The sequence below is a fragment of the Eriocheir sinensis genome, unplaced genomic scaffold (assembly GCF_024679095.1).
Source record: "Eriocheir sinensis breed Jianghai 21 unplaced genomic scaffold, ASM2467909v1 Scaffold328, whole genome shotgun sequence".
NCBI classification, from domain to species: domain Eukaryota; kingdom Metazoa; phylum Arthropoda; class Malacostraca; order Decapoda; family Varunidae; genus Eriocheir; species Eriocheir sinensis.
Window position 1 is genome coordinate 219,285 of NW_026111641.1, and position 13,023 is coordinate 232,307.

Here is a 13,023-nt window from a genome sequence, read left to right on the forward strand (position 1 = left end):
TTTGGGAAGCCAAATCACTGAAAAATGGGCTTCCAAAATTTCCCTAGAAAAATCTCAAAGCCAGGGAAAATTCCCATCTCTAAAGTAGGGAAAGTCCCTAACGCATACTCTTGTAGTCTATTCCAATATGACCTAGCATTCGGTCTGTTGACGAATGTCAGGCGTGTCATTGGATGGTGGGCATAGTGCCCCTAGCTGTAGTGCCGACTTGCCTGATGGGCAAGCCTCACATAACCCACTTAGCCAGGTCTTTGGCTGACTGGTAAAGGAGTGGCTCTCCTGTTACGCTGGTCGCAAGTTCGATCCCTGGCGCCGGCAAAACCTTTCCTTGTCTGGATTAATTTCTCGTGTGTTTCATTACACGCAGAGATCGTGTTGGAGTAAAGAGAAAATTCTGGCATTTCACCCCGCCCCCCAACGCCCCCCTCCCAATCCGTCCTGTGTCGCGTAATTTCTGACGGGCCACGCCGCATGTCAAATATATTTTAACTACTCCAACTGAACTTTACGACCTGCTAACAGGGGGCTTCGCCCCCTTCGACCCCCCAATCTAACCAGGGGGGCTGCACCTCCCCCTGGACCCCCCTTCCCCACATGTATATGCGATTTCCTTCTGTGAGGAGGTATTTCTCGTAACACTGGTTGCACCACCATCTCAGCCGCCACCACAGGAGGCTGCACTTTCGTCAATATTATCCCATATTTTCAATAATAAATAGTCCTTGAATTGGATTTTGAAAGTGTTTCCATGGTTGTTGAACATTTGTAGAAAAGATATATGAATAGCTAGTGTTGTTTCATAAGGTAGGTACCGTAATTTACGGATTACAAGATGATGCATCTTGGAAGACGCACCCTAATATTGGAGATAAATTTTGAGAAAAAAAAAATTAAGTCATTCTCACACAAGAACAGCTTCACCATATCTAGTGGCGGCGCCAAGGAGAGGCTTGGGGGGGCTGGAGCCCCCCAAAATAATGAGCCAAGCCCCCCCTCAGCCCCCCCAATGTTGCTGCCAGAATTATGGGCTTACAGAACTCACCTGATTTACTAATCTATTGTTTCACCAGCTTTTTTTATCAATTAATTCTAGGAGGGCCAAACAGCTGAACATTGATGCTATTATAGACACATTTGCTGCCAATCACCAGAACAGGCGCATAGTTTTAAAGTAACATCTTGATTTAAATTTCTTGGGCTGTTTGCCGTGCTCTAACTTCTACTATTCTCCCTCAGATTGTATTAACTTCATATAGAATCATTATTTTCTGCCATGTTAACTGCGTACTTGCACATGTCTATATATTTTATTTCTTCACTTTGATGACATTTTGTGAAGCCCCTCCACATTTTACCCCAGCCCCCTCTCAGCCCCCCCAATGAAAATTTCCTGGCGCCACCACTGACCTTATCCATGAATTTATGTAACCTTTTCTTAAAACTATCTATTGTCTCAGCACTCACCACAAATGTACAAATAGGCAATTTCAACTACCGTTGGTAAATACACACACACTGAAACAGTGGGTCCCCGACACAAACATGGCGGCATGTAGGCTATTGGTTTGTTTACATTCATCACTTGTCCGATTTTGTCCGTATGGCGATGACATACTAGTTGGTGGTTAGTAAATATACTATACATATATGCAGCCGATCCTAAGGCTTGCTGGTCTATGGAAATAAGCCACCTGTACCATCAAGATCAAGAGCGGAATGGCTCCCACCGCTACCAGCCGCACAATAAACAACAGACGTTTGAGTCACGTTTGGGCTTGTGGCTTGGCTCCAGGAAGGTTTATGGTATTGGAAATACTTGTAACAAGTAAGTACTGAGGTTATATCATATAAAAGGCTGAATTAAATAGTTACTTAGGTTAACATCATAATGTAATAACAACATACAAATCCACATCCCTATCGGTTGAGCCAACACGGTGACCGTCCAAGCTCACTTGAGCCTGGACGTTGCTGCCACAATACCACATTCGTCTTGGAAGACGCACAAGTATTTTTCATGGTATTTTTTAGGAAAAAAAGTGCGTCTTGTAAGCCGAAAAATATGGTAATGGATTGAAATACTGGCACAGTACTAAAACTATTCCTAACCCAACAGTTAGCTTCATCAATCCTTGTAGGGAACCATTGTTTTGGTGGTGGAAGGCCAAATCACTGAAAAATGGGCTTCCAAAATGTCCCTAAAAAATCATAAATATATGGAAAATTCCCTAGTCTAAAGTAAGGAAAGTCCCTAACGTATACTCTTGTAATTTATTCCAATATAACCTACCAGCCGCCGCAGCAGGTCTGTTGACGAGTGTCGGGCGCGTAATTGGATGGTCACTGTAGGAACCCCCACCCCCACCCCCACCGCCCCAAGCCGTATAAGTGAGCAACTCATGGCAAATGTCATGTTTCATAAAAACATATGGTACAATACTGACGGTTAACCCATCCACTTCTTGTAAGTTGATGGTAGATCATTGTTACCGAGTAGTTTGGGGTACAAAATGCAACAGATTTGTGACAGCTGTCATATATGACCCGTTAGTGACCTAACGATTGCTACGTATCACCCTGGCCTCCATTCTACTTAAACTATGAGTACGCGCGTCGAACAATATCCGGTTGGTTTCTGACACGTGACAAGCTTCATGCGACCGCTATTCACAAAACGCATATATGTCACACGCCCGGGTCATTATTCGATTCAATTTTGGATAGTAATCGGTCCTTTTGTCTAACTACATGCATACCATTAAAGAGGTTGAATAGTCAGTCAACACTTACCAAGAGGTGAAGTACAACGTTATTTTGAGTGAGAGAGTGAGACTCTGGTCCATCCATCATGGCGGCGCGATGAAAACTGACTGAAAACATGCCTACGTGGCGCTGCTTGCGCGACTCAACCCGCATAGTAATACATCCTGAATATAATCATTTAAAATTATAAAATACAAATACTTGCGCTATTATGTGCTTTAATATAGCGAAGAAAATAACGTAGAACTCATAAAGACCGTTTTATGTCTAAAATCATAAGGATCCATGCGCGTACTGACTTGGGAACTATATAGTTTGTATGGTGCACTGCAAGGCAGGTACGAGGCTCAGTCTGTGCATAGAGGCGCTCGTGAAACAATAACAATGGACTTAGAAAATCCAAGCACCCAACTTTATAATTAACGAGGCTTGCCCCCTGGCCCCTCCCCAAGGTAAAACGTATACGAAAATGCATTTTAATTAAAATTCTCTCACGTGCTAATTTACTACGAATATTGGTTTGGAGTGGTGCTCCCTAAGATTAACCCTGAAATAATACCAATCTGTCACCTCAGCCACAAAAAGCTTAAAACAGGTAAACTTGATATGGGTAAGCTTGGGTGTGATTCTGGAATATTACCAAGCTGTCACCTCAGCCACAAAAAGCTTGAAACAGTTAAACTTGACATGGGTAGGCTTGGGTGTGATTCTGAAATAATACCAAGCTGTACTTCAGCCACAAAAAGCTTGAAACAGGTAAACTTGATATGAGTAAGCTTGGGTGTGATTCTGGAATAATACCAAGCTGTCACCTCAGCCACAAAAAGCTTGAAACAGGTAAACTTGGGTGTGATTCTGGAATAATACCAAGCTGTCACCTCAGCCACAAAAAGCTTGAAACAGGTAAACTTGATATGGGCAAGCTTGGGTGTGATTCTGGAATAATACCAAGCTGTCACCTCAGCCACAAAAAAGCTTGAAACAGGTAAACTTGATATGGGTAAGCTTGGGTGTGATTCTGGAATATTACCAAGCTGTCACCTCAGCCACAAAAAGCTTGAAACAGGTAAACTTGACATGGGTAAGATCGGGTGTGATTCTGGAATAATACCAAGCCGTCACCTCAGCCACAAAAAGCTTGAAACAGGTAAACTTGACATGGGTAAGATTGGGTGTGATTCTGGAAAAATACCAAGCTGTCACCTCAGCCACAAAAAGCTTGAAACAGGTAAACTTGGGTGTGATTCTGGAATAATACTGACCCATCACCTCAACCTCCAATAAAAAGCTTGAAATAGATAACCTTGTAATACGCACTGGGTGGGCGTGGAGGCGTGGGGGCATTGTGTGGGCGTGGGGGCGTGGGCGGCGTGGCAGACTCCGCAGCGTTGCTCTGTTTACTTCCGTTGATCTTGATCTTGATGTCACAAGAGTCCAGAGAAGGGAGGTTGTTGGTTTTGTATGGCCTTATAGATTGATTGATAGTTTATAGTTGCAGGTAAACAACAAGGGAGAAGGGAGGAACATGCCATCCCAACCCCCAGGCAGGACAGAGTGTGATTATACAACTATATTAATACATGTGTAGGTATAGCACCATGAAACTAAAAAAAATACAACGGTAGGAAGGAAAGCACAACAAGGGAGGGGGCAGTACCTCCCCCTGGACAATAAGACAATAAAATGTGGGGACGGAGAATATTGCCCAAGCACTAGATGGGAATGAATACAGAGATAGAATAAATACTAGTCTTTAAAGTAAAATACTGCAGAGATCACAGCCTTGTATAGCACGGCAGTAGTTCAGGCTGCCACACACGGCATCACCACCTTGGTGCAAACTGAGGGTGTTCTTTGAGGATAGCAGGGAGGACATCATGGTTCAAGAGCCAACAAATTGTCTGGGGCAGGTCAAGGCAGTCCCGTGGCTTAAACTTAGCAATGAGAGGGCATTCCATGACATAGTGATGCAGTGTGTGGCCCCTCGGCCTGGCACAGAGCGTGCAGCAGACACCAGGGGAGTTACTAACCTCCCAGTAGTAGCCTACATATATAGCCTAGCCTAAGGCGCATTGCTACCACATCCTGAGGGGCACTGTGTCGCCCATAGGGGTAAACACAGCGCTGGGAGACACTAACATAGTGGAGGCTGCTGGCGCTGCCATTGTCACAGCAGTGTCTGAGTTGGGTAGCAATGCTATCACGTGAATAATGCCTAAGTCTATTCTTAACATAGCTAAGCGTATAGTCAGTGCCAGGGGGCGGATTCTGAAACGAAGTTACGGCGTCGTATCTGCTTAAGGCGCCGCAAGTCCGGCCGTAGCGCTTCCGCTGGTATACTCAAAACACCGGCGCGGCCATTTTGAGGAGAGTTACGGCGCCGCAGGTTAAGGCGGGTGTGGGCCGCCCTAAGTGAGTTACGGCCTCCTCTCCCTGCACGCCTTCGCTGCTACAAGTGGAACATACAGCCTTCATACAGGTATGAAATGCATATAAACGATGTTTATGTAGTTATACTACTTATTCAACTGTAAGAAGTGAATGAACTACCAGTAAGCTGTGTGGTAATATATGTTCAATGTAGTTTTACATTTATGCTCTCATGTACGTTGTGTTTCTCTGCTTGCATTTACCAGCTTATTATGTTGCTATTTGTGTGTCTTCGCGCATATTATTGCTTGTGGATGTCCCTGTGTTGTCTGGCACTTACTTTGATGTATTTGTTTGTTATTGTGCATGTAAAGTAGTGCGTGTTGTAATAGTGGCTGTTTCTATTGTTTCAGGAGGTGACTCCAGTTGTTTGTGTGCAATAAAACCTATGTCAGGTTTTTCATCTTTTACAACAATTTATTGCACACAAAAAATTTGAGAGGCCATGGAACAGTTTCTACGTCCAGAGCGCTTCGAGGCTGACCCGGATTCTGCCACCGCTGCTAAGGAGTGGACGCACTGGCTGAGGACATTCAACAACTTCTACCAAGCAGTACAGACGACATCTCCCAGTGCAGACAAACTAATCCTACTCACCAACTACGTTGCTCCTCGAGTGTACGACTACATAGCAGACTGTGACACTTATGATAAGGCTGAGAAAGCACTGACATCCCTGTATGTAAAACCTAGAAATGAGGTGTTTGCTAGGCATGTCCTGGCCACACGTAGGCAGGGGTCGGGTGAGTCTCTAGACCAGTTTCTCCAAGCTCTGAAGCTCCTAGCAAAAGACTGTCAGTTCAAAGCAGTGTCGGCAGAGCAGGCGTGTGATAACTATGTTAGAGATGCATTCATCAATGGACTTTCTTCTGGTGCCATTCGTCAAAGACTACTCGAAAATATAACACTTTAACATATATATTTACTCCGTCTTCAATTGTGATCCTGTCCATAAAGTATGAGTGCATAGGAACATGGCAACATACCTATCTACTTACTAGTTCTTTGCAACTCCACACAATAAAAATGTATCATTGCAAGAGGCAGTGGGAAGTCTTCTCACAAGTTTTCACCAAACTTCCTAGTTACTGTATTACTAAACAGCTTGTTGTAAAAGATGAAAAACCTGACATAGGTTTTATTGCACACAAACAACTGGAGTCACCTCCTGAAACAATAGAAACAGCCACTATTACAACACGCACTACTTTACATGCACAATAACAAACAAATACATCAAAGTAAGTGCCAGACAACACAGGGACATCCACAAGCAATAATATGCGCGAAGACACACAAATAGCAACATAATAAGCTGGTAAATGCAAGCAGAGAAACACAACGTACATGAGAGCATAAATGTAAAACTACATTGAACATATATTACCACATTCTCCCCACCTATGAAATTCAAGCAGCATAATCATCAAAATACTTAGGTGCCCGCCGGGTCCTTTCGGACCTCCGGAGTGGTACAGGTGTAGTGCCTTGACCAGATGCAGCAGGATGCTCTTGAACAGCACTTTCCCCGGGTGTAACGTCATGAGTGACTTCTTGAAGAGCAGGTTCCGAGTTTGCTCTAGCATCTGGACGGCGCACCTCAGACTCTGATATACCTAGAGACTCTAGAGATTGCGGCAGTGAAGGTCTGGTGGCCTCCACGCTGCTACTATCATCACCACTTAAAGGTGCAAGATGCCTCAAAGACACAGTGGACTCTCTACCATCAGGAAACTTGACATGGGCATATTCAGGATTAGCTTCTACTATTTCTACTTCATCTACTAAAAGGGTCATTCTTGCTGTGCCGTACTTGTCTTAATAGAGCGGGACCTTTGGTGATGAGCCAGGTAGGCAACGTACGACCTGACGTGGACTTCCGAGGATGCTTTAGGAAACGCTCGTGTGGTGTACAATTAGTTGACGTACATAGCAGGGAACGGATAGAGTAAAGTGCATCTGGGAGGACAACTTCCCATTGCGAGACATCAAGATTCCTTGTTCTGAGAGCTAACCGAATGGTTTTCCATATGATTCCATTGTACCTCTCCACCTGACCATTGCCCCTTGGGTTGTAGGGCGTAGTGCGACTGGTAGCCACTCCTTTCTCTAGTAAGAATTTCTTCAGTTCTTCTGACATGAAAGAGGCTCCCCTGTCTGAGTGTACGTATGCTGGCATTCCGAATAGTGCAAACAGTTGTACCAAACACCCGATGATAGCACCAGCAGTCATGTCTGAACAAGGGAACGCAAAAGGGAACCGTGAGAATTCGTCAATGACTGTGAGCAAGTATCTGTTTTTCGACTGTGACGGAAGGGGCCCCTTAAAATCCAAGTTCAATCTCTCGTATGGCTGAGTAGCTTTCACCAGATGGCCATCATCAGGCTTATAGAACTGAGGTTTGACAGTAGAGCAGATTGGACAAGAAGCAGTAACCTTCTTTACATCCTCAACAGAATAAGCCAGGTTTCGAACTCGGATGAAATGCACCATCCTTGACACTCCAGGATGACATAGACTTTCATGCAGTTGTTTGAGTTTGTCTGTAGCTACAGCACCACAGACACGCGAGAGAGCATCTGCAGGAATATTTTCCGTACCTGGACGATACACTATATCGTAGTGGTAGCATGACAGTTCAATGCGCCACCTGGCTATCTTGTCGTTCTTGATTTTGCTTGAAGATCTTGTGTCGAACATGAATGTTACACTTCGCTGGTCAGTAATCAGCTTAAAGTGATGACCAATTAGGTAATGCTTCCACTTTCTGAGGGCCTCAACTATGGCATAAGCTTCTTTCTCTACTGAAGAATGCCTTTGTTCACTGTCAGAGAGAGTGCGAGAGAAGAACGCTACAGGACGTCCATTCTGAGTGAGAGTAGGCAATGGCATGGTCTGAGGCATCTGTTTCGACTGTGAAAGGGATGTAGGATGAATGGCTTGCACCACGGACTTCGCAATTTCATTCTTCAATTTCTCAAAAGTCAGAGAAGCTTCAAAAGACAATGGGAATCTCGTGGAGTGTGAAAGAGGCCGGACTTTCTCAGAGAAGTTGGGTATCCATCGTGAGTAATGAGCAAGCAACCCCAACATTCTCCGAAGAGAGGCAGTATCCTTGGGAAGGGGTAGACTCAAGAGAGGCTGCAGTCGTTCTGGATCAGGTCTGATCTCTCCGTCCTTTATAGAGTATCCCAGAAGGTTTATAGACTGTGTCCTGAAATCACACTTGTCATGATTAAAGGTGAGGTTGTAATCCTTCGCCACTTTCAAGAAATGATTTAGGTTTTTGTCATGCTCCTCTTCCGTCTCTCCACATACAGTCACATTGTCCACATAAGCAAATGCCCCTTCCACCTTTTCTTTTGCAAGGATCTGATCCACAACTCGTTGGAAAGCGGCCACCTGTTCTTCACACCAAATGGGATTCGATTGAACTCATACAGCTTTCCACGCGCCTCAAAAGCAGGGTACAACTTTTCGTCTTCTAGTATTGGCACTTGGTGGTAGGCGCTCTTCAGGTCCAAGGTGCTAAACACTTTAAATCTTGAGACATTGTTCACTGTTTCATCGATCCGAGGCAAAGGGTAAGCATCCAGCTCAGTAAACCTGTTTATAGTTTGTGAATAATCAATCACCATTCTCTTCCTGTGATTGTGCCCTGCAGTGATTAGCACCTGGGCCCTCCATGGAGACTGGCTGGGTCTTATTATTCCTTCTTGTAGCATTCTACCAATTTCAGTTTTGACAAATTCCTTATCAGCCTGAGAGTAATGTCTCGACTTTGCAGCAATGGGTCTGCAGTCTGCTGTCAGATTGCTGAAGAGTGCGGGCGCAACCAACTTCACTGCAGCCAGCCCACATATCTTGAGTGGTGGGCGTGCTCCTCCAAAAGCCATTTCTAGAGCAGAATGATTCTTCAAGAATTCATGCCCCAAAATTACATCACTACACAGGGCTGGCAGCACTTTGAGTTTTACACTAGGATAAATTTGTCCTTGCAGCTCCACATCCACACAACAATGACCTAAGATTTTGGACGAGAGAGACGCATCAGCCATGGAGACGTGCCCGTCGTCAGGAAGTATGATTAGGTTGTTTTCTTTAGCAATCTTCTGACTCACAAAATTTTCCGAGCTTCCTGTATCAATAAGTGCATTAACAGGGAGACCATTAACTTTCAAACAACTCAAAGATTTACTAAGACTACTAGGCGCAGCCCCAGACACAGTAGCCAGTGTTGCTGCCGAATATTTAGTTTTACCAGCAGAGGTATCCCCTACCGGTTTCCCTGACCTACACACTTTTGCATAATGTCCTTGTTTCTTACACTTTAGACATAAAGCTTCCCTAGCAGGACATTTGAACCGAGGGTGCCGTTTCAAACCACAGAAAAAACACTGATTGGCGCCAGTAGTGGCGGCAAGATGAGCAGTTTCATCACTACTTTCTAAACACTCTGAATCACCTGACTGACTTTGTGGCTGAGGTACAGCAGCAGTAATTGGCTCAACAGTAGTATAAGAAGCAGAATGTTTCTGAGCCATCTCTAAAGTGCGTGCCTGTTCATAAGCAGTTTGCAAGTTAAGAGTTATATTTTCGAGTAGTCTTAACGAATGGCACCAGAAGAAAGTCCATTGATGAATGCATCTCTAACATAGTTATCACACGCCTGCTCTGCCGACACTGCTTTGAACTGACAGTCTTTTGCTAGGAGCTTCAGAGCTTGGAGAAACTGGTCTAGAGACTCACCCGACCCCTGCCTACGTGTGGCCAGGACATGCCTAGCAAACACCTCATTTCTAGGTTTTACATACAGGGATGTCAGTGCTTTCTCAGCCTTATCATAAGTGTCACAGTCTGTTATGTAGTCGTACACTCGAGGAGCAACGTAGTTGGTGAGAAGGATTAGTTTGTCTGCACTGGGAGATGTCGTCTGTACTGCTTGGTAGAAGTTGTTGAATGTCCTCAGCCAGCGCGTCCACTCCTTAGCAGCGGTGGCAGAATCCGGGTCAGCCTCGAAGCGCTCTGGACGTAGAAACCGTTCCATGGCCTCTCAAATTTTTGTGCAATAAATTGTTGTAAAAGATGAAAAACCTGACATAGGTTTTATTGCACACAAACAACTGGAGTCACCTCCTGAAACAATAGAAACAGCCACTATTACAACACGCACTACTTTACATGCACAATAACAAACAAATACATCATAGTAAGTGCCAGACAACACAGGGACATCCACAAGCAATAATATGCGCGAAGACACACAAATAGCAACATAATAAGCTGGTAAATGCAAGCAGAGAAACACAACGTACATAAGAGCATAAATGTAAAACTACATTGAACATATATTACCACATAATAGTTCTCCAATTAAGTCTTCTTCTTCCTCTGTAGTGAGTCTTTCTATTTCCAATATCTTCTTTCTTTTATTTGCATAAGCTGGGCACTGGATTAAAAAATGGGTTAAATTTTCTCGTTCACTATTGCACATGATGCATTTTGTGTCACCATTCGTGTGCCTATTCCTGTCACTTAATTTTAGGTTGTTAGTCCTTGCCTTATATAATATTTCTGATGATGGCTTGTTGTCATAAAACTTTTCTTCCTTAATCAATTTCTTAAATTTATTATATAATTTTAAACTAGATCTTTCTGCCACTTCTTTCTTCCAATTTTCTGTATCCCATTCCTTAATTTTTCCGTGTAAATTTTGTGTCTTCATTCCCTTCAGATCTGAATGTTTTAATTTTAAGTTTTTCAAAAATTCATTAGTTGTCTGGATCCAGTAATCCTTGGGTATATTTAGTTTTTCTTCTACTATTCTTCTAAGCAGATCATTACTTTCATTTTCTTCTATGTACTTAAGGTATTTCAACTGGTTTCCTCGGACCTTTTCGGTTTGACTGCCGCAAAAATTATGAAACCAAAATACACTTTTCTAATGCAGTTTTTTATGCTCTTTCCGAAAATGTAATTATCTTTTTCGAGAAATGAAAAATAAAAAAGTTATGGCTATTTAAAGGTGTTTATTTCCTATGTATTTGTTAAGAACACAAAATCTTTAAAAAACACAACGTTTAAAAAAAAAAAAAAGTTATGGCTATTTAAAGGTGTTTATTTCCTTTCATAAAAATCTTTAAAATTTAGAATTTTGAAATATTTTCTAGTACCACCTTGAATAAGTCTTGTCCCTCATGCCGGCGACGCCAAATAAATTCACATAGGTAACCATCCATCATTTCACGCTTAGTTCCACAGTGCCTTTTGTTACGGCGTTTCAGCAAATTCCAGGTGCTTTCAATTTGTTGTGTGTGAGCTCCAGTGATAGGATCTACAAAGTTTTCACTGTGATTTACTGTTAAATGCTTAAAGTTGTACCCAGAAATATCCTCTATTTTTTCATATGCCTTCCACATGTCGCTAACGATCGTACTACCTGGTAGAATGTTTTCCTTGATGCAGCTCTCCAGTGTACTCCGATCTCTTCGCTCTACGGCATATAGAAAGACATCTCTAGTTTCTTTACAAACGCCTCCAAACACCCACTGTTCCTTCAGCATTCTTCCTTTATTGTACTTTCTTTTAGCATAGACTGTTTCATCAATTTCCACGGTGCAGTTTGGACCTCCAATCTTTACAGGGTTGTTTAATATTTCATGGGCACACACCTGAAACGAAAACGTTCGGTTAGGTTAGGTTAGGTTAGGTTAGGTTAGGTTAGGTTAGGTTAGACGTTAGGTTTGTTTAGGTTAGGTTAGACGTTAGGTTTGTTTAGGTTAGGTTAGGTTAGGTTTGTTTAGGTTAGGTTAGACGTTAGGTTTGTTTAGGTTAGGTTAGGTTAGGTTTGTTTAGGTTAGGTTAGACGTTAGGTTAGGTTAGGTTTGTTTAGGTTAGGTTAGACGTTACTTTAGGTTAGGTTTGTTTTGGTCTCAATGTTAACTTACCTCTCTTAGATAGTTGTTGTAGTCCACAACCGCGTCATGGCTAATACCCAGTTCGTCCCTGCAGAATTTTATGCTCGTGTATTCTTTTGTCCATGCATAGATGAATTCAATGATTTTATTCATGGGCAAAGTAGATCCTTCTAGCCACGTGTTTTTGCTTAGGTTTACTTCTTCCCGGCAACGACCCTTGTGGCATCTCCAGGAAGACCTCTTGTAATCTATGGTCATTGGATGGTGTTTCTGGCACACTTTCTCTTTCGGTATTATTCCGTGGTTCTGCAGAAAGTTGACAGTACTTTCATTGGATTGAAGGTGTTCCCAAAACCACTTTAGACTATATTCGTCGCTAGCCATATTATCTGAGGAAAAAATGAAAATTAAGTTTCTTAATAAATGCATAGGAAATAACCATCTTTAACTGGCCATAACTTTTTTATTTTTCATTTCTCGAAAAAAAGAATTTCATTCTCGGAAAGAGCATAAAAAACTGCATTAGAAAAGTGTATTTTGGTTTTATAGTTTTTGCGGCAGTGAAACCGAAAAGATCCGTTTCCTCTAATTCTGCTCTCCATGGTGCTGGAGCCAATTTCTCCCCTCAAAGTTGGTATCTGTGCATAGCTAGGTGCTCCTAATATTGGTCTATATACTGAGTTTTCTATCCTTTGTAATTTGTTTATCTCTTGTTTAGTGTACCCAAGTATACTAGACCCGTACAAAACTGATGGTAATACTACACTTTTCCAATACGTTTTGCCAATTAAAATTTTGTTGCAGCTCTGAGATATTATTGGGTAAGTTAGGTTTGCCAATTTCTTTGCTTTTTGTAGAGATTTTTCTTTTTGAATTTTAAAACAATTCCTCTTATTTGTTACTGTTATACCC